At 43.1% G+C, this 21,992-nt stretch overlaps 1 pseudogene; it reads right to left on the bottom strand.

Moving 5' to 3' along the window:
- Positions 1-2,162: 2,162 nt before the first annotated feature.
- The window catches only part of LOC129352971 (membrane-associated guanylate kinase, WW and PDZ domain-containing protein 1-like), a 48,800-nt pseudogene continuing 28,970 nt past the window's right edge, over positions 2,163-21,992 (bottom strand).

Below are 21,992 nucleotides of genomic sequence, written 5' to 3'. Positions count from 1 at the left end.
TCTCCTCACGTCTCTCCTCACGTCTCTCCTAACTTCTCTCACGTCTCTCCTCACGTCTCTCCTAACGTCTCTCACTTCTCTCCTAACGTCTCTCCTAACGTCTCTCCTAACGTCTCTCCTCACGTCTCTCCTAACTTCTCTCCTCACGTCTCTCCTAACTTCTCTCCTAACGTCTCTCCTAACGTCTCTCCTAACGTCTCTCCTCACGTCTCTCCTAACGTCTCTCCTAACGTCTCTCCTCACGTCTCTCCTAACTTCTCTCCTCACGTCTCTCCTAACTTCTCTCCTCACGTCTCTCCTCACGTCTCTCCTAACTTCTCTCCTCACGTCTCTCCTCACGTCTCTCCTAACTTCTCTCCTCACGTCTCTCCTAACTTCTCTCCTCACGTCTCTCTCACGTCTCTCCTAACGTCTCTCCTCACTTCTCTCCTCACGTGTCTCACGTCTCTCCTAACTTCTCTCCTCACGTCTCTCCTCACGTCTCTCCTCACGTCTCTCCTCACGTCTCCTAACTTCTCTCCTCACGTCTCTCCTCACTTCTCTCCTAACTTCTCTCCTAACTTCTCTCCTCACGTCTCTCCTCACGTCTCTCCTCACTTCTCTCCTCACTTCTCTCCTCACGTCTCTCCTAACGTCTCTCCTCACTTCTCTCCTCACGTCTCTCCTCACGTCTCTCCTCACTCTCTCCTAACTTCTCTCCTCACGTCTCTCCTCACGTCTCCTAACTTCTCTCCTCACGTCTCTCCTAACTTCTCTCCTCACGTCTCTCCTCACTTCTCTCCTAACTTCTCTCTCACGTCTCTCCTCACTTCTCTCCTCACGTCTCTCCTCACATCTCTCCTCACGTCTCCAGCTGTCCTCCATGAGGGACGCCATCGTCCACGTCCAAACGGATCGCAGCTTCCGGGTCAGCGTGCGGTCCCACCTTCTGCCCGAGGGCCACCGCCTCTACAGAGAGTGCGCACACAGAGTTGCTCACCTGAGCCAGGTAACAGCATGTTGGGTGGGGCCTATGGTTTGGCTCCGCCTCTTCCTGATCTCGTTCTGACCCGACCCGTCCAAGTTATGGATCAGAGATTAGTTTCCTCTGGCAGAGCATCAAGTCCGCAGCACTACTCCTCCTGACCAGCAGAGGGCAACAGTGAAGAACTGTCCAGCAGAAGCAGCTCCTGCAGGTGATATCGAAGGGAACAGCGCCCCTCTGGTCATTCAGGCCCGGTGCCGTCTTCATAAAATCAAAATATCTCCACCTGAATACTAACATGCCAATAGGGGGCATCTGCTTCACTGGGGTCAGGGGTCACTCTGTTAGCTGCAGGATGCTAATAATGCTAACAGCTGTCTGTGTGTGTGTCTCAGTTGGTGTCTCTGCTGCTGGATCTGGAGCGACTCGCCGTCTGCCGTGGCTGCAGGGTTCAGGCGGCGTCCCGTCGGCTGCCGCTCCGCTCCCCAGACTGCCACCTGCTGGTGACTCCGCCCTTCCACACCTGCTTGCCGTGCCTGCTGGAAGAGGAGGAGGAAGAGGAGGGTGAAGATGAAGATGGAGCAATGGTGGAGGAGTTTCAGTCTTGTTAAAGTGCCTCACCATGTTGAGCTGGGGCTTCTGGGTAATGGAGTCCAGCAGCTCCAAACGTTTCTACCTCAGGTTTTTACTACTGAACCGTTAATCAGAACTGAATCCGCTCCGGTCCGGTCCGGTCCGGTACTGCTGGGTGTTTCCTGCTGTTTTCCTCTGAATGTTTCTGTGGGCCTAAAGAGATGTTTCTACTTTTGATACGTTTATAAAGAGTTTTTCAAACATGCCAGTGTGCTGTCTTTGCTTCCTGAAGGAGAGTGGATCCCTGCCAGGGAACCATTAGGGAACTATCAGAGGCCCAGCAGGGAACCATTAGGGCCCCTCCTGCCCTCTGCTGGTGGTTCTGTGATACTGAGAAAATTAAAGCAGAAACAGATTGTTGAAGTTCGCTGTTCTCTCAGCTTAATCATTTACATAAATGAGTTAAGGAGTATACTGTTATTTCTTCACACTGTGTCAAACTCGAGGCCTGCGGCCCAAATTTGGCCAATGTAATTATTTCTGTGGCCCTCTGGACTAAACAGTTTGAAAAGGTCTTCCTAATAAGTTGTGCTGCGTATTATCTAAATTTAATGAGATTTAAAGCTAATGTTTTAGCAACGTCTTAGCTGGTAGCTTTACCTTTACATTCTGCTGCTGCTGGCCCTTTAAAGATGTTGTTGCCATGGTAGCAGACCGTTCAGTGGTTCTTAAAGCTACAGTCACTGGCCAGCGTAAGGATTTAACCGTTTAATGACGAACAGCCACATTGCAGAATGTTCCTTGGACTTTATTTGATAGAAAATCTGTGTGAGTGTGAGTGGCGTGGCCAGTGGGCATCATGGAGGAGCATGGCGGACAGAATACAGGAAACAAACGAGGCACTTGTTCTGATCCGGAGCTGCAGGTCATCCTGTCGCTGTGGTTACTATGGTGACGCTGGAGAACAGCTGGACCTGACATCAGTGTGTGTGTGAGTGTGTGTGTGTGTGAGTGTGTGTGTGTGTGTGTGTGTAATTATGGCTCTGTTAAATCATCAGTTTTCTCTTTTTACAAGCAAGCAGATTCTTTTCATTTCTAATCATATCAATAATATATCAGATATCAATAATCATGTCAGGATCATTTACATGTTACAAAAATAAAAACTCATTCCGGTCGTATTCACATGCTGACATACGGCCACCAGGAGGCGCCGCCGTTTGCATACAGACTGGAGGAACAAACATGCAGCAGGCTTAGTTGCCACGGTAACCGCAGTACAGTATTGAGAATGAGGCATGATGGGGAATGAGGTGTGGCTCCGTCAGCAGGAGGCGGGGCTTCTCTCAGTGGCCAATCACAGAAGCCCTTGTGAAGCATAAACATCACTGCTGGCCAATCAGAGAGAAAGCCCATCTGCTAAGTTCCGCCCACTGCGCCTGCAGCCAATCAGAACTTGACTCAGCCGCTGTGGGCTCGGTTTCAGCCAGAGATCCCGCCCACTCCCCGGCTCCCTCCTCCAATCAGATTGCTCCGTAGGGGCCATGCTGGCGGCTGATTGGCTGACCTCCAAAGCTGGCTGGCGATTGGCTGTCAGATGGAGGCCCGTCATCACTCATGGGCATGAGGAAGGAGAACGCCGCCTGCGGAGCTGCAGCAGAGCTCCCATGATGCTTTGCGAGGCTGACAGTGTGGCTCCGCCCCCTCAGCGCCTCCTCTGACAGCAGGGACTCCCTGGGGAAGCTCCTGCTCCTCCTCTCCTCTCTCACCGCCTGATTCCTTTTCTTGTCCTGTCTTCTTCTCCTGTTCATCTCCTCTTCCTCCACCAGGTCCAGGTCCAGGTCAGGAGCTCCTCCAACTCCACTCCTCCCCCCCCCCCCACCGCCTCCTCCCCTCCGCCTGCTGAGGGAAGCAGTTGCCATGACGGACTCCCGCTCCTGTGAGGAGGAAGAGGAGGTGTGCGCTCCTTCTTCAGGGCCTGATGGAGCAAACAGAACAACGTTCAGAACCAAAACCAGCTTGAACAGGAACATGTGACCTGATCACATGACTGAGGCTGGACTCCACGATGATGATGCTGAGGAAGAGATGGAAGGATGAAGACATGAAGGAGGAAGCAGAGCTACCAACCGCGAGTTCTCGGTTCGTCCAATCACGTAGAAGCAGGGCTCGCCCTGCCTGGAGTTGGTCATACAGAGAGAGAGGCTGGAGAGCTCCACTGAGGCAAGGAAGAGGAGGAAGAGGAAGAGGGAAAGGAGAATAACACTGTTAGCTCAGGATCAGGAGCTAACAGGCTAAAGACCCAGTTAAACATGAGCTAATGTAACATAGTTAATACTGTACAGAATTCAACTTGTCTTTATTTCCAAGTTTGGGTTCAGGCGTAATGGGTGAAGCAGCACCCCTCCTGGTGGTTGGCAACATTAACTATAGTGAACATAGATATCTTGTTGCCAGTTCATGAGAGGTGGGCACGAGGTAGGTTCACTGGGAACATTGTAACGGTCCTGTAAAATGTTCTGTTAGATTGTTGCTAACATAAAATACTATTCCTCGTAAGGTGCTGTACTGCCGGTGATGAACCTGGTCCCTGATTATTTTATATCCTGTTTCATACAGATAAACTACATCCTGTCTCCTGGTCCATATTCACACAACGCAGAGGACTGACGAAAAGCGATGATAATTAAAAAGGATACACTAACATGTTAATGACCCAGTTAAACATGAGCTAACAGCCTAAAGTCCCAATTAAACATGAGCTAACAGCTTAAAGTCCCAAATAAACATGAGCTAACAGGCTAATGACCCAGTTAAACATGAGCTACAGCCTAAAGTCCCAATTAAACATGAGCTAACAGGCTAATGACCCAGTTAAACATGAGCTAACAGCCTAAAGTCCCAGTTAAACATGAGCTAACAGCTAAAGTCCCAATTAAACATGAGCTAACAGGATAATGACCCAGTTAAACATGAGCTAACAGCTTAAAGGCGCAATTAAACATGAGCTAACAGGCTAATGACCCAGTTAAACATGAGCTAACAGGCTAAAGTCCCAATTAAACATGAGCAAACAGCCTAAAGTCCCAGTTAAACATGAGCTAACAGGCTAAAGTCCCAATTAAACATGAGCTAACAGCTTAAAGCCCCTTAAAACATGAGCTAACAGCTTAAAGTCCCAATTAAACATGAGCTAACAGGTTAATGACCCAGTTAAACATGAGCTAACAGCCTAAAGTCCCAGTTAAACATGAGCTAACAGCTTAAAGTCCCAATTAAACATGAGCTAACAGCTTAAAGTCCCAATTAAACATGAGCTAACAGGTTAATGACCCAGTTAAACATGAGCTAACAGCCTAAAGTCCCAGTTAAACATGAGCTAACAGCTTAAAGTCCCAATTAAACATGAGCTAACAGCTTAAAGTCCCATTAACATGAGCTAACAGGCTAATGACCCAGTTAACATGAGCTAACAGCTTAAAGTCCCAATTAAACATGAGCTAACAGCTTAAAGTCCCAATTAAACATGAGCTAACAGGCTAATGACCCAGTTAAACATGAGCTAACAGCCTAAAGTCCCAATTAAACATGAGCCCAACAGGTTATGACCCAGTTAAACATGAGCTAACAGCCTGAAGTCCCAGTTAAACATGAGCTAACAGGCTAATGACCCAGTTAAACATGAGCTAACAGGCTAAGTCCCAATTAAACATGAGCTAACAGGCTAATGACCCAATTAAACATGAGCTAACAGGCTAATGACCCAATTAAACATGAGCTAACAAGCTAATGATCCAGTTAAACAAGAGAAAACATGCTAATGTAAGTGAAGTCATAAAAACATAGAAGCCATGATATCATCTGATCCTGATTGGATAAAACTTGGATATACTTGATTCCTAGTTTTGATTCTGTTCAAAACAAGCATGTCTGCAGGATCCAGACAACAACCAAGTGAATCAGAACCACTGGACTCAGATAGACGGATCCCAGAAGAGGAGGAAGCTGCAATTTCTCCTCTTCTTCTTCCTGACTGGAGCCGACAGATTTAAACAGAACAAACATCCAGTGAACAGCAGGGAAGACCGTGCCATGCCTGTGACGGTCTGCTGTTTTTCAAGCTGGTGAACAGAACCGCTTCGAGTCTGGAGTCTCACCATAATCTGGGACGTATCCGTTGCCTTTCTTGAGAACCAGGTGGATCCGGTTTCCTCCTCTGCGGATCTGCTCCACCGCCTGACTGTGGGTCATTCCCGCCGTGCTGCCGCCGTTGATCTCAACCAGCTGGTCCGACACCTGCAGGACACAGGTACACACTTGAGGAGGTGGAGCGTGTATCAAACTCGAATCAGCCTTTTATGCGGACCTCAAGGCTCGAGTCCAACCTTAACGGTTGTGGTGCAAATATTTGTTTCATGAGTCAAACAAATCAGACTTTTTCTGTAAACTGCCAAATTACAGAAAAAAATCAATTTCTTTCTGAAAATATCCAGATTTTTTGTGGATATGAATGTATTTTTTTATTTATTTTTTTCCTGTTGTGGACAACGGGGCCCGACGAATACCGTGGTTAAACGGACGGCGGAGTCCGGCGGTAACAGGCGCTTAAATTCCATGACAAGAAGAAAAGGAAAAAAAAATTTTTAATAAATAAATAAATAACAACCTTGGTATTTTATTATATGTTGCATGACTTTGTGTTTTGTGTTTATAATGTAAAGCACTTTGAAATGCCTTGTAGCTGAAATGTGCTTACAAATAGAATTTGATTGATTGTGTGTCATAGTGTGTCAGTGTGTCATAGTGTGTCATAGTGTGTCATAGTGTGTGTCATAGTGTGTCATAGTGTGTCAGTGTGTCATAGTGTGTCATAGTGTGTCACAGTGTGTGTCATAGTGTGTCACAGTGTGTCATAGTGTGTCACAGTGTGTCATAGTGTGTCATAGTGTGTCACATTGTGTCATAGTGTGTGTCATAGTGTGTGTCATAGTGTGTCAGTGTGTCATAGTGTGTCATAGTGTGTCATAGTGTGTCACATTGTGTCATAGTGTGTGTCATAGTGTGTGTCATAGTGTGTCAGTGTGTCATAGTGTGTCATACTGTGTCACAGTGTGTAATAGTGTGTTATAATGTGTCATACTGTGTCACAGTGTGTCATAGTGTGTCACATTGTGTCATAGTGTGTCATAGTGTGTCATACTGTGTCACAGTGTGTAATAGTGTGTTATAGTGTGTCATACTGTGTCACAGTGTGTCATAGTGTGTCACATTGTGTCATAGTGTGTCATAGTGTGTCACAATGTGTCATAGTGTCAGTGTGTTATAGTGTGTCAGTGTGTCATAGTGTGTCACAGTGTGTCACAGTGTGTCATAGTGTGTCATAGTGTGTCACATTGTGTCATAGTGTGTCAGTGTGTTATAGTGTGTCAGTGTGTCATAGTGTGTGTCACAGTGTGTCACAGTGTGTCATAGTGTGTCACAGTGTGTCATAGTGTGTCACAGTGTGTCACAGTGTGTCATAGTGTGTCACAGTGTGTCATAGTGTGTCACAGTGTGTCACAGTGTGTCACAGTGTGTCATAGTGTGTTATAGTGTGTCATAGTGTGTCACAGTGTGTCATAATGTGTCACAGTGTGTCATAGTGTGTCACAGTGTGTCACATTGTGTCATAGTGTGTTTAGTGTGTCATAGTGTGTCATAGTGTGTTATAATGTGTCATAGTGTGTTAAAGTGTGTCATGGTGTGTCAAAGTGTGTCATAATATGTCACGGTGTGTTATAGTGTGTCATAGTGTGTCATAGTGTGTCACAGTGTGTTATAGTGTGTCACAGTGTGTCATAGTGTGTTATAATGTGTCATAGTGTGTTAAAGTGTGTCATAGTGTGTCATAATATGTCACAGTGTGTTATAGTGTGTCATAGTGTGTCATAGTGTGTCACAGTGTGTTATAGTGTGTCACAGTGTGTCACAGTGTGTCTAATGTGTCACAGTGTGTCATAGTGTGTCACAGTGTGTCATTGTGTCATAGTGTGTCACAGTGTGTGTCAGTGTGTTAGTGTGTCATAGTGTGTGACAGTGTGTTATAGTGTGTCAGTGTGTCATAGTGTGTAATAGTGTCATTGTGTGTCACAGTGTGTTATAGTGTGTTATAGTGTGTCATAGTGTGTTATAGTGTGTCATAGTGTGTCACAGTGTGTGTCGTAGTGTGTGTCATAGTGTGTCACAGTGTGTGTCATAGTGTGTCATAGTGTGTCATAGTGTGTGTCATAGTGTGTGTCACAGTGTGTCATAGTGTGTCATAGTTGGTCACATTGTGTCATAGTGTGTCATGTGTTATAGTGTGTCAGTGTGTCACAGTGTGTCATAGTGTGTCACAGTGTGTCATAGTGTGTCACAGTGTGTCACAGTGTGTCATAGTGTGTCACAGTGTGTCACATTGTGTCATAGTGTGTCATAGTGTGTCATAGTGTGTTTAGTGTGTCATAGTGTGTCACAGTGTGTCATAGTGTGTCACAGTGTGTCACATTGTATCATAGTGTGTTATAGTGTGTCATAGTGTGTTAAAGTGTGTCATAATATGTCACAGTGTGTTATAGTGTGTCATAGTGTGTCATAGTGTGTCACAGTGTGTTATAGTGTGTCACAGTGTGTCATAGTGTGTTATAGTGTGTCATAGTGTGTCATAATGTGTCACAGTGTGTCACAGTGTGTGTCAGTGTGTTATAGTGTGTCATAGTGTGTTATAGTGTCATAGTGTGTCACAGTGTGTGTCGTAGAGTGTGTCATAGTGTGTCACAGTGTGTGTCATAGTGTGTGTCATAGTGTGTCATAGTGTGTCATAGTGTGTTATAGTGTGTCATAGTGTGTCACAGTGTGTCATAGTGTGTGTCATAGTGTGTAACAGTGTGTCATAGTGTGTCATAGTGTGTTATAGTGTGTCATAGTGTGTCATAGTATGTTATAGTGTGTCATAGTGTGTCATAGTGTGTTAGTGTGTTATAGTGTGTCATAGTGTGTCACAGTGTATTATAGTGTGTCATAGTGTGTCATAGTGTGTAGTGTGTCATAGTGTCATAGTGTGTGTCATAGTGTGTCAGTGTGTCACAGTGTGTCACAGTGTGTCATAGTGTGTGTCAGTGTGTCACAGTGTGTCATAGTGTGTCATAATGTGTGTCATAGTGTGTCATAGTGTGTCATATTGTGTCATAGTGTTATAGTGTGTGTCACAGTGTGTCACAGTGTGTGTCATAGTGTGTCAGTGTGTCATAGTGTGTCATAGTGTGTTACAGTGTGTGTCATAGTGTGTCACAGTGTGTCATAGTGTGTCATAGTGTGTCATAGTGTGTCATAGTGTGTGTCATAGTGTGTCACAGTGTGTGTCATACTGTCATAGTGTGTGTCATAGTGTGTCATAGTGTGTCAGTGTGTGTCAGTGTGTTATAGTGTGTTATGTGTGTCACAGTGTGTTACAGTGTGTGTCATAGTGTGTCACAGTGTGTCATAGTGTGTCATAGTGTGTCAGTGGTGTCAGTGTGTTAGTGTGTCATAGTGGTCACAGTGTGTTACAGTTGTGTCATAGTGTGTCACAGTGTGTCTAGTGTGTCACAGTGTGTCATAGTGTGTCATAGTGTGTCACAGTGTGTCACAGTGTGTCATAGTGTGTTACAGTGTGTCATAGTGTGTGTCATAGTGTGTCATAGTGTGTCATGGTGTGTCTCATAGTGTGTCATACTGTGTCACAGTGTGTAATAGTGTGTTATAGTGTGTCATAGTGTGTCATAGTGTGTCACAGTGTGTCATAGTGTGTCATAGTGTGTCAGTTTGTCACAGTGTGTGTCAGTGTGTCATAGTGTGTCACAATGTGTGTCAGTGTGTTATAGTGTGTCATAGTGTGTCACAGTGTGTTACAGTGTGTATCATAGTGTGTCACAGTGTGTCATAGTGTGTCATAGTGTGTCATAGTGTGTGTCAGTATGTCACAGTGTGTCATAGTGTGTCATAGTGTGTCACAGTGTGTCATAGTGTGTCACATTGTGTCATAGTGTGTGTCATAGTGTGTCAGTGTGTCATAGTGTGTCAGTGTCTAGTGTGTCATACTGTGTCACACTGTAATAGTGTGTTATAGTGTGTCATAGTGTGTCACAGTGTGTCAAGTGTGTATACTGTGTCACAGTGTGTCATAGTGTGTCATAGTGTGTCACATTGTGTCATAGTGTGTCACAGTGTGTCATAGTGTGTCACAATTTCTCATAGTGTGTCACAATGTGTCATAGTGTGTCAGTGTGTTATAGTGTGTCAGTGTGTCATAGTGTGTAATAGTGTCATAGTGTGTCACAGTGTGTGTCAGTGTGTTATAGTGTGTCAGTGTGTCATAGTGTGTAATAGTGTCATAGTGTGTCACAGTGTGTGTCATAGTGTGTATAGTGTGTTCATAGTGTGTCATAGTGTTATAGTGTGTCATAGTGTGTCACAGTGTATTATAGTGTGTCATAGTGTTGTAGTGTGTCATAGTGTGTGTCATAGTGTGTAATTGTGTCATAGTGTGTAATAGTGTCATAGTGTGTGTCATAGTGTTCACAGTGTGTCATAGAGTTTGTCATAGTGTGTCACAGTGTGTGTCAGAGTGTGTGTCATAGTGTGTGTCATAGTGTGTCACAGTGTGTCATATTGTGTGTCATAGTGTGTCATTGTGTGTGTCATAGTGTGTCACAGTGTGTCATATTGTGTCATAGTGTGTCATAGTGTGTCATAGTGTGTCATAGTGTGTCATAGTGTGTCATAGTGTGTGTCATAGTGTGTCACAGTGTGTCATATTGTGTCATAGTGTGTCATAGTGTGTCATATTGTGTCATAGTGTTATAGTGTGTGTCATAGTGTGTAATAGTGTCATAGTGTGTCACGGAGTGTATAGTGTGTCAGTGTGTCATAGTGTGTCATAGTGCGTCACAGTGTGTTCAGTGTGTCATAGTGTGTCATAGTGTCACAGTGTGTCATAGTGTCACATGTGTCATAGTGTCATAGTGTGTCAGTGTGTCATAGTGTAGTCATGTGTCATAGTGTGTTCATACTGTGTCACTGTAATAGTGTGTGTTATAGTGTGTCATAGTGTGTCACAGTGTGTCATAGTGTGTCATAGTGTGTCACAGTGTGTCATAGTGTGTCACATTGTGTCATAGTGTGTCAGTGTGTGTCATAGTGTCACAATTTCTCATAGTGTGTCCAATGTGTCATAGTGTGTCAGTGTGTATAGTGTGTCAGTGTGTCATAGTGTGTAATAGTGTCATAGTGTGTCACAGTGTGTGTCAGTGTTATAGTGTGTCAGTGTGTCATAGTGTAATAGTCATAGTGTGTCACAGTGTGTCACAGTGTGTTAGTGTGTCATAGTGTCAGTGTTATAGTGTGTCATGTGTGTAGTGTGTATAGTGTCATAGTGTGTCACAGTGTGTGTCACAGTGTGTTATAGTGTGTCAGTGTCATAGTGTGTAATAGTGTCATTGTGTGTCACAGTGTGTTATAGTGTGTCATAGTGTGTTATAGTGTGTCATAGTGTGTCACAGTGTGTGTCGTAGTGTGTGTCATAGTGTGTCACAGTGTGTGTCATAGTGTGTCATAGTGTGTCATACTGTGTGTCATAGTGTGTGTCACAGTGTGTCATAGTGTGTCATAGTGGGTCACATTGTGTCATATGTCAGTGTTATAGTGTGTCAGTGTGTCACAGTGTCATAGTGTGTCACAGTGTGTCATAGTGTGTACAGTGTGTCACAGTGTGTCATAGTGTGTCACGTGTGTCACAATTGTGTCATAGTGTGTCATAGTGTGTCATAGTGTGTTATAGTGTGTCACAGTGTGTCACAGTGTGTCATAGTGTGTCACAGTGTGTCACATTGTATCATAGTGTGTTATAGTGTGTCATAGTGTGTTAAAGTGTGTCATAGTGTGCATAATATGTCACAGTGTGTTATAGTGTGTCATAGTGTGTCACAGTGTGTTATAGTGTGTCACAGTGTGTCATAGTGTGTCAGTGTGTCATAGTGTGTCATAGTGAGTCACAGTGTGTTATAGTGTGTCATAGTGTGTAATAGTGTCATAGTGTGTCACAGTGTGTCACAGTGTGTTATAGTGTGTCATAGTGTGTCATAGTGTGTGTCATAGTGTGTCACAGTGTGTCATATGTGTGTCATAGTGTGTGTCATAGTGTGTCATTGTGTGTCATAGTGTGTCACAGTGTGTCATATTGTGTCATAGTGTGTCATAGTGTCATAGTGTGTCATAGTGTCATAGTGTGTGTCATAGTGTGTCATATTGTGTCATAGTGTGTGTCATAGTGTGTCATATTGTGTCATAGTGTTATAGTGTGTGTCATAGTGTGTGTCATAGTGTGTCACGGAGTGTTATAGTGTGTCATGTGTGTCAGTGTCATAGTGTGTCACAGTGTGTCACAGTGTGTTAGTGTGTCATAGTGTGTAATAGTGTCTAGTGTGTCACAGTGTGTCACAGTGTGTTATAGTGTGTCATAGTGTGTGTCATAGTGAGTGTCATAGTGTGTCGTTGTTACAGTGTGTTATAGTGTGTCAGTGTGTCATAGTGTGTAATAGTGTCATTGTGTCAGTGTGTGTCAGTGTGTTATAGTGTGTCAGTGTGTCATAGTGTGTAATAGTGTCATAGTGTGTCACAGTGTGTGTCACAGTGTGTTATAGTGTGTCAGTGTGTCATAGTGTGTAATAGTGTCATTGTGTCACAGTGTGTTATAGTGTGTCATAGTGTGTCATAGTGTGTTATAGTGTGTCATAGTGTGTCACAGTGTGTGTCGTAGTGTGTGTCATAGTGTGTCACAGTGTGTGTCTTGTGTGTCATAGTGTGTCATAGTGTGTGTCATAGTGTGTGTCACAGTGTGTCATAGTGTGTCATAGTGTGTCACATTGTGTCATAGTGTGTCAGTGTGTTATAGTGTGTCAGTGTGTCACAGTGTGTCATAGTGTGTCACAGTGTGTCATAGTGTGTCACAGTGTGTCACAGTGTGTCATAGTGTGTCACAGTGTGTCACATTGTGTCATAGTGTGTTATAGTGTGTCATAGTGTGTTAAAGTGTGTCATAGTGTGTCATAATATGTCACAGTGTGTTATAGTGTGTCATAGTGTGTCATAGTGTGTCACAGTGTGTCACAGTGTGTCACAGTGTGTCATAGTGTGTTACAGTGTGTCATAGTGTGTCATAATGTGTCACAGTGTGTCACAGTGTGTGTCAGTGTGTTATAGTGTGTCATAGTGTGTTATAGTGTGTCATAGTGTGTCACAGTGTGTGTCGTAGAGTGTGTCATAGTGTGTCACAGTGTGTGTCATAGTGTGTGTCATAGTGTGTTATAGTGTGTCATAGTGTGTCACAGTGTGTCATAGTGTGTGTCATAGTGTGTAACAGTGTGTCATAGTGTGTAATAGTGTGTTATAGTGTGTCATAGTGTGTCATAGTATGTTATAGTGTGTCATAGTGTGTCACAGTGTGTTATAGTGTGTTATAGTGTGTCATAGTGTGTCACAGTGTATTATAGTGTGTCATAGTGTGTGTCATAGTGTGTTATAGTGTGTCATAGTGTCATAGTGTGTGTCATAGTGTGTCAGTGTGTCACAGTGTGTCACAGTGTGTCATAGTGTGTCATAGTGTGTGTCACAGTGTGTCATAGTGTGTCATAATGTGTGTCACAGTGTGTCATAGTGTGTGTCATAGTGTGTCATATTGTGTCATAGTGTTATAGTGTGTGTCACAGTGTGTCACAGTGTGTGTCATAGTGTGTCAGTGTGTCATAGTGTGTCATAGTGTGTCACAGTGTGTGTCATAGTGTGTCACAGTGTGTGTCATAGTGTGTCAGTGTGTCATAGTGTGTCATAGTGTGTCATAGTGTGTGTCATAGTGTGTCACAGTGTGTGTAATAGTGTGTCATAGTGTGTGTCATAGTGTGTCAGTGTGTTAGTGTGTCATAGTGTGTCAGTGTGTCATAGTGTGTCACAGTGTGTTACAGTGTGTGTCATAGTGTGTCACAGTGTGTGTCATAGTGTGTCATAGTGTGTTACAGTGTGTCATAGTGTGTGTCATAGGATGTCAGTGTGTCATAGTGTGTCATGGTGTGTCTCATAGTGTGTCATACTGTGTCACAGTGTGTAATAGTGTGTCATAGTGTGTCATACTGTGTCACAGTGTGTCATAGTGTGTCATAGTGTGTCACAGTGTGTCATAGTGTGTCACAATGTGTGTCAGTGTGTTATAGTGTGTCAGTGTGTCATAGTGTGTCACAGTGTGTTACAGTGTGTATCATAGTGTGTCACAGTGTGTCATAGTGTGTCACAGTGTGTCATAGTGTGTCAGTGTGTGTCAGTATGTCACAGTGTGTCATAGTGTGTCATAGTGTGTCACAGTGTGTCACAGTGTGTCATAGTGTGTCACATTGTGTCATAGTGTGTGTCATAGTGTGTGTCATAGTGTGTCAGTGTGTCATAGTGTGTCAGTGTGTCATAGTGTGTCATAGTGTGTCATACTGTGTCACACTGTGTAATAGTGTGTTATAGTGTGTCATAGTGTGTCACAGTGTGTCATAGTGTGTCATACTGTGTCACAGTGTGTCATAGTGTGTCACATTGTGTCATAGTGTGTCACAGTGTGTCATAGTGTGTCACAATGTGTCATAGTGTGTCACAGTGTGTCATAGTGTGTCAGTGTGTTATAGTGTGTCAGTGTGTCATAGTGTGTCACAGTGTGTCATAGTGTGTCATAGTGTGTCACAGTGTGTCATAGTGTGTCACAGTGTGTCACAGTGTGTCATAGTGTGTCACAGTGTGTCATAGTGTGTCACAGTGTGTCACAGTGTGTCAGTGTGTCATACTGTGTCATAGTGTGTTATAGTGTGTCATAGTGTGTCACAGTGTGTCATAGTGTGTCACAGTGTGTCATAGTGTGTCACAGTGTGTCACATTGTGTCATAGTGTGTTATAGTGTGTCATAGTGTGTTAAAGTGTGTCATAGTGTGTCATAGTGTGTCATAATATGTCACAGTGTGTTATAGTGTGTCATAGTGTGTCACAGTGTGTTATAGTGTGTCACAGTGTGTTATAGTGTGTCATAGTGTGTCATAATGTGTCACAGTGTGTCATAGTGTGTCATAGTGTGTCATAGTGTGTCACAGTGTGTGTCAGTGTTATAGTGTGTATAGTGTGTCATAGTGTGTCACAGTGTGTTATAGTGTGACAGTGTGTCATAGTGTGTTATAGTGTGTCATAGTGTGTCACAGTGTGTGTCAGTGTGTTATAGTGTGTCATAGTGTGTTATAGTGTGTCATAGTGTGTCACAGTGTGTGTCGTAGTGTGTGTCATAGTGTGTCACAGTGTGTGTCATAGTGTGTGTCATAGTGTGTCATAGTGTGTGTCATAGTGTGTCACAGTGTGTCATAGTGTGTCATAGTGTGTCACATTGTGTCATAGTGTGTCAGTGTGTTATAGTGTGTCAGTGTGTCATAGTGTGTCACAGTGTGTCACAGTGTGTCATAGTGTGTCACAGTGTGTCACAGTGTGTCATAGTGTGTCACAGTGTGTCACAGTGTGTCATAGTGTGTCACAGTGTGTCATAGTGTGTCACAGTGTGTCATAGTGTGTCACATTGTGTCATAGTGTGTCATAGTGTGTCATAGTGTGTCATAGTGTGTCACAGTGTGTCATAGTGTGTCACAGTGTGTCATAGTGTGTCACAGTGTGTCATAGTGTGTCACAGTGTGTCACATTGTATCATAGTGTGTTATAGTGTGTCATAGTGTGTCACAGTGTGTTATAGTGTGTCACAGTGTGTCATAGTGTGTTATAGTGTGTCATAGTGTGTCATAATGTGTCACAGTGTGTCACAGTGTGTCATAGTGTGTCATAGTGTGTCATAGTGTGTCACAGTGTGTGTCAGTGTGTCACAGTGTGTTAGTGTGTCATAGTGTGTCACAGTGTGTCATAGTGTGTCACATTGTGTCATAGTGTGTGTCATAGTGTGTCAGTGTGTCATAGTGTGTCAGTGTGTCATAGTGTGTCATACTGTGTCACAGTGTGTAATAGTGTGTTATAGTGTGTCATAGTGTGTCACAGTGTGTCATAGTGTCATACTGTGTCACAGTGTGTCATAGTGTGTCATAGTGTGTCACATTGTGTCATAGTGTGTCACAGTGTGTCATAGTGTGTCACAATTTCTCATAGTGTGTCACAGTGTGTCATAGTGTGTCAGTGTGTTATAGTGTGTCAGTGTGTCATAGTGTGTAATAGTGTCATAGTGTGTCACAGTGTGTGTCAGTGTGTTATAGTGTGTCAGTGTGTCATAGTGTGTAATAGTGTCATAGTGTGTCACAGTGTGTGTCACAGTGTGTTATAGTGTGTCATAGTGTGTCATAGTGTTATAGTGTGTCATAGTGTGTCACAGTGTATTATAGTGTGTCATAGTGTTGTAGTGTGTCATAGTGTGTCATAGTGTGTGTCATAGTGTGTAATTGTGTCATAGTGTGTAATAGTGTCATAGTGTGTGTCATAGTGTGTCACAGTGTGTCATAGAGTTTGTCATAGTGTGTCACAGTGTGTGTCAGAGTGTGTGTCATAGTGTGTGTCATAGTGTGTCACAGTGTGTCATATTGTGTGTCATAGTGTGTGTCATAGTGTGTGTCATAGTGTGTCACAGTGTGTCATATTGTGTCATAGTGTGTGTCATAGTGTGTCATTGTGTGTCATAGTGTGTCATAGTGTGTCATAGTGTGTGTCATAGTGTGTCACAGTGTGTCATATTGTGTCATAGTGTGTGTCATAGTGTGTCATATTGTGTCATAGTGTTATAGTGTGTGTCATAGTGTGTAATAGTGTCATAGTGTGTCACGGAGTGTTATAGTGTGTCAGTGTGTCATAGTGTGTCATAGTGTGTCACAGTGTGTTAGTGTGTCATAGTGTGTAATAGTGTCATAGTGTGTCACAGTGTGTCACAGTGTGTTATAGTGTGTCATAGTGTGTGTCATAGTGAGTGTCATAGTGTGTCACAGTGTGTCATATTGTGTGTCATAGTGTGTGTCATAGTGTGTCATTGTGTGTGTCATAGTGTGTCACAGTGTGTCATATTGTGTCATAGTGTGTGTCATAGTGTGTCATTGTGTGTCATAGTGTGTCATAGTGTGTCATAGTGTGTGTCATAGTGTGTCACAGTGTGTCATATTGTGTCATAGTGTGTATCATAGTGTGTCATATTGTGTCATAGTGTTATAGTGTGTGTCATAGTGTGTAATAGTGTCATAGTGTGTCACGGAGTGTTATAGTGTGTCATAGTGTGTCACAGTGTGTCATAGTGTGTCATAGTGCGTCACAGTGTGTTATAGTGTGTCATAGTGTGTAATAGTGTCATAGTGTGTCACAGTGTGTGTCACAGTGTGTTATAGTGTGTCATAGTGTGTGTCATAGTGAGTGTCATAGTGTGTCAGTGTGTTACAGTGTGTTATAGTGTGTCAGTGTGTCATAGTGTGTAATAGTGTCATAGTGTGTCACAGTGTGTGTCAGTGTGTTATAGTGTGTCAGTGTGTCATAGTGTAATAGTGTCATAGTGTGTCACAGTGTGTGTCACAGTGTGTTATAGTGTGTCAGTGTGTCATAGTGTGTAATAGTGTCATTGTGTGTCACAGTGTGTTATAGTGTGTCATAGTGTGTTATAGTGTGTCATAGTGTGTCACAGTGTGTGTCGTAGTGTGTGTCATAGTGTGTCACAGTGTGTGTCATAGTGTGTCATAGTGTGTCATAGTGTGTCATAGTGTGTGTCATAGTGTGTCATAGTGTGTCATAGTGTGTCACAGTGTGTCATAGTGTGTCAGTGTGTATAGTGTGTCAGTGTGTCACAGTGTCATAGTGTGTCACAGTGTGTCATAGTGTGTCACAGTGTGTCACAGTGTGTCATAGTGTGTCACAGTGTGTCACATTGTGTCATAGTGTGTCATAGTGTGTCATAGTGTGTTATAGTGTGTCACAGTGTGTCACAGTGTGTCATAGTGTGTCACAGTGTGTCACATTGTATCATAGTGTGTTATAGTGTGTCATAGTGTGTTAAAGTGTGTCATAGTGTGTCATAATATGTCACAGTGTGTTATAGTGTGTCATAGTGTGTCACAGTGTGTTATAGTGTGTCACAGTGTGTCATAGTGTGTCAGTGTGTCATAGTGTGTCATAGTGCGTCACAGTGTGTTAGTGTGTCATAGTGTGTAATAGTGTCATAGTGTGACACAGTGTGTCACAGTGTGTTATAGTGTGTCATAGTGTGTGTCATAGTGTGTGTCATAGTGTGTCACAGTGTGTCATATTGTGTGTCATAGTGTGTGTCATAGTGTGTCATTGTGTGTGTCATAGTGTGTCACAGTGTGTCATATTGTGTCATAGTGTGTGTCATAGTGTGTCATTGTGTGTCATAGTGTGTCATAGTGTGTGTCATAGTGTGTCACAGTGTGTCATATTGTGTCATAGTGTGTGTCATAGTGTGTCATATTGTGTCATAGTGTTATAGTGTGTGTCATAGTGTGTAATAGTGTCATAGTGTGTCACAGTGTGTTATAGTGTGTCATAGTGTGTCAGTGTGTCATAGTGTGTCACAGTGTGTCACAGTGTGTTAGTGTGTCATAGTGTGTAATAGTGTCATAGTGTGTCACAGTGTGTGTCACAGTGTGTTATAGTGTGTCATAGTGTGTGTCATAGTGAGTGTCATAGTGTGTCAGTGTGTTACAGTGTGTTATAGTGTGTCAGTGTGTCATAGTGTGTAATAGTGTCATTGTGTCAGTGTGTGTCAGTGTGTTATAGTGTGTCAGTGTGTCATAGTGTGTAATAGTGTCATAGTGTGTCACAGTGTGTGTCACAGTGTTATAGTGTGTCAGTGTGTCATAGTGTGTAATAGTGTCATTGTGTGTCACAGTGTGTTATAGTGTGTCATAGTGTGTCATAGTGTGTTATAGTGTGTCATAGTGTGTCACAGTGTGTCGTAGTGTGTGTCATAGTGTGTCACAGTGTGTGTCATAGTGTGTCATAGTGTGTCATAGTGTGTGTCATAGTGTGTGTCACAGTGTGTCATAGTGTGTCATAGTTGGTCACATTGTGTCATAGTGTGTCAGTGTATTATAGTGTGTCAGTGTGTCACAGTGTGTCATAGTGTGTCACAGTGTGTCATAGTGTGTCACAGTGTGTCACAGTGTGTCATAGTGTGTCACAGTGTGTCACATTGTGTCATAGTGTGTTATAGTGTGTCATAGTGTGTTAAAGTGTGTCATAGTGTGTCATAGTGTCACAGTGTGTTATAGTGTGTCATAGTGTGTCATAGTGTGTCACAGTGTGTCACAGTGTGTCACAGTGTGTCATAGTGTGTTACAGTGTGTCATAGTGTGTCATAATGTGTCACAGTGTGTCACAGTGTGTGTCAGTGTGTTATAGTGTGTCATAGTGTGTTATAGTGTGTCATAGTGTGTCACAGTGTGTGTCGTAGAGTGTGTCATAGTGTGTCACAGTGTGTGTCATAGTGTGTGTCATAGTGTGTTATAGTGTGTCATAGTGTGTCACAGTGTGTCATAGTGTGTGTCATAGTGTGTAACAGTGTGTCATAGTGTGTAATAGTGTGTTATAGTGTGTCATAGTGTGTTATAGTGTGTCATAGTGTGTCACAGTGTGTTATAGTGTGTTATAGTGTGTCATAGTGTGTCACAGTGTATTATAGTGTGTCATAGTGTGTGTCATAGTGTGTTATAGTGTGTCATAGTGTCATAGTGTGTGTCATAGTGTGTCAGTGTGTCACAGTGTGTCACAGTGTGTCATAGTGTGTCATAGTGTGTGTCACAGTGTGTCATAGTGTGTCATAATGTGTGTCACAGTGTGTCATAGTGTGTGTCATAGTGTGTCATATTGTGTCATAGTGTTATAGTGTGTGTCACAGTGTGTCATAGTGTGTGTCATAGTGTGTCAGTGTGTCATAGTGTGTCATAGTGTGTTACAGTGTGTGTCATAGTGTGTCACAGTGTGTGTCATAGTGTGTCAGTGTGTCATAGTGTGTCATAGTGTGTCACAGTGTGTGTCATAGTGTGTCACAGTGTGTGTCATAGTGTGTCATAGTGTGTCATAGTGTGTCAGTGTGTGTCAGTGTGTTATAGTGTGTCAGTGTGTCATAGTGTGTCACAGTGTGTTACAGTGTGTGTCATAGTGTGTCACAGTGTGTGTCATAGTGTGTCATAGTGTGTTACAGTGTGTCATAGTGTGTGTCATAGGATGTCAGTGTGTCATAGTGTGTCATGGTGTGTCTCATAGTGTGTCATACTGTGTCACAGTGTGTAATAGTGTGTCATAGTGTGTCATACTGTGTCACAGTGTGTCATAGTGTGTCATACTGTGTCACAGTGTGTCATAGTGTGTCACAATGTGTGTCAGTGTGTTATAGTGTGTCAGTGTGTCATAGTGTGTCACAGTGTGTTACAGTGTGTATCATAGTGTGTCACAGTGTGTCATAGTGTGTCACAGTGTGTCATAGTGTGTCAGTGTGTGTCAGTATGTCACAGTGTGTCATAGTGTGTCATAGTGTGTCACAGTGTGTCACAGTGTGTCATAGTGTGTCACATTGTGTCATAGTGTGTGTCATAGTGTGTGTCATAGTGTGTCAGTGTGTCATAGTGTGTCAGTGTGTCATAGTGTGTCATAGTGTGTCATACTGTGTCACAGTGTGTAATAGTGTGTTATAGTGTGTCATAGTGTGTCACAGTGTGTCATAGTGTGTCATACTGTGTCACAGTGTGTCATAGTGTGTCACATTGTGTCATAGTGTGTCACAGTGTGTCATAGTGTGTCACAGTGTGTCATAGTGTGTCACAGTGTGTCATAGTGTGTCAGTGTGTTATAGTGTGTCAGTGTGTCATAGTGTGTCACAGTGTGTCATAGTGTGTCATAGTGTGTCACAGTGTGTCATAGTGTGTCACAGTGTGTCACAGTGTGTCATAGTGTGTCACAGTGTGTCATAGTGTGTCACAGTGTGTCACAGTGTGTCAGTGTGTCATACTGTGTCATAGTGTGTTATAGTGTGTCATAGTGTGTCACAGTGTGTCATAGTGTGTCACAGTGTGTCATAGTGTGTCACAGTGTGTCACATTGTGTCATAGTGTGTTATAGTGTGTCATAGTGTGTTAAAGTGTGTCATAGTGTGTCATAGTGTGTCATAATATGTCACAGTGTGTTATAGTGTGTCATAGTGTGTCACAGTGTGTTATAGTGTGTCACAGTGTGTTATAGTGTGTCATAGTGTGTCATAATGTGTCACAGTGTGTCATAGTGTGTCATAGTGTGTCATAGTGTGTCACAGTGTGTGTCAGTGTTATAGTGTGTTATAGTGTGTCATAGTGTGTCACAGTGTGTTATAGTGTGTGACAGTGTGTCATAGTGTGTTATATTGTGTCATAGTGTGTCACAGTGTGTGTCAGTGTGTTATAGTGTGTCATAGTGTGTTATAGTGTGTCATAGTGTGTCACAGTGTGTGTCGTAGTGTGTGTCATAGTGTGTCACAGTGTGTGTCATAGTGTGTGTCATAGTGTGTCATAGTGTGTGTCATAGTGTGTCACAGTGTGTCATAGTGTGTCATAGTGTGTCACATTGTGTCATAGTGTGTCAGTGTGTTATAGTGTGTCAGTGTGTCATAGTGTGTCACAGTGTGTCACAGTGTGTCATAGTGTGTCACAGTGTGTCACAGTGTGTCATAGTGTGTCACAGTGTGTCACAGTGTGTCATAGTGTGTCACAGTGTGTCATAGTGTGTCACAGTGTGTCATAGTGTGTCACATTGTGTCATAGTGTGTCATAGTGTGTCATAGTGTGTCATAGTGTGTTATAGTGTGTCATAGTGTGTCACAGTGTGTCATAGTGTGTCACAGTGTGTCATAGTGTGTCAGTGTGTCACATTGTATCATAGTGTGTTATAGTGTGTCATAGTGTGTCACAGTGTGTTATAGTGTGTCACAGTGTGTCATAGTGTGTTATAGTGTGTCATAGTGTGTCATAATGTGTCACAGTGTGTCACAGTGTGTCATAGTGTGTCATAGTGTGTCATAGTGTGTCACAGTGTGTGTCAGTGTGTTATAGTGTGTGACAGTGTGTCATAGTGTGTCATAGTGTGTTATAGTGTGTCATAGTGTGTCACAGTGTGTGTCAGTGTGTTATAGTGTGTCATAGTGTGTTATAGTGTGTCGTAGTGCGTGTCATAGTGTGTCACAGTGTGTGTCATAGTGTGTGTCATAGTGTGTCATAGTGTGTGTCATAGTGTGTGTCACAGTGTGTCATAGTGTGTCATAGTGTGTCACATTGTGTCATAGTGTGTCAGTGTGTTATAGTGTGTCAGTGTGTCATAGTGTGTCACAGTGTGTCATAGTGTGTCACAGTGTGTCATAGTGTGTCACAGTGTGTCA

The sequence above is a fragment of the Poeciliopsis prolifica genome, unplaced genomic scaffold, assembly GCF_027474105.1.
Source record: "Poeciliopsis prolifica strain line A6 unplaced genomic scaffold, Auburn_PproV2 SCAFFOLD082, whole genome shotgun sequence".
In the NCBI taxonomy this organism is placed as follows: Eukaryota; Metazoa; Chordata; class Actinopteri; order Cyprinodontiformes; family Poeciliidae; genus Poeciliopsis; species Poeciliopsis prolifica.
This window is presented reverse-complemented; position numbering and strand designations above follow the sequence as displayed.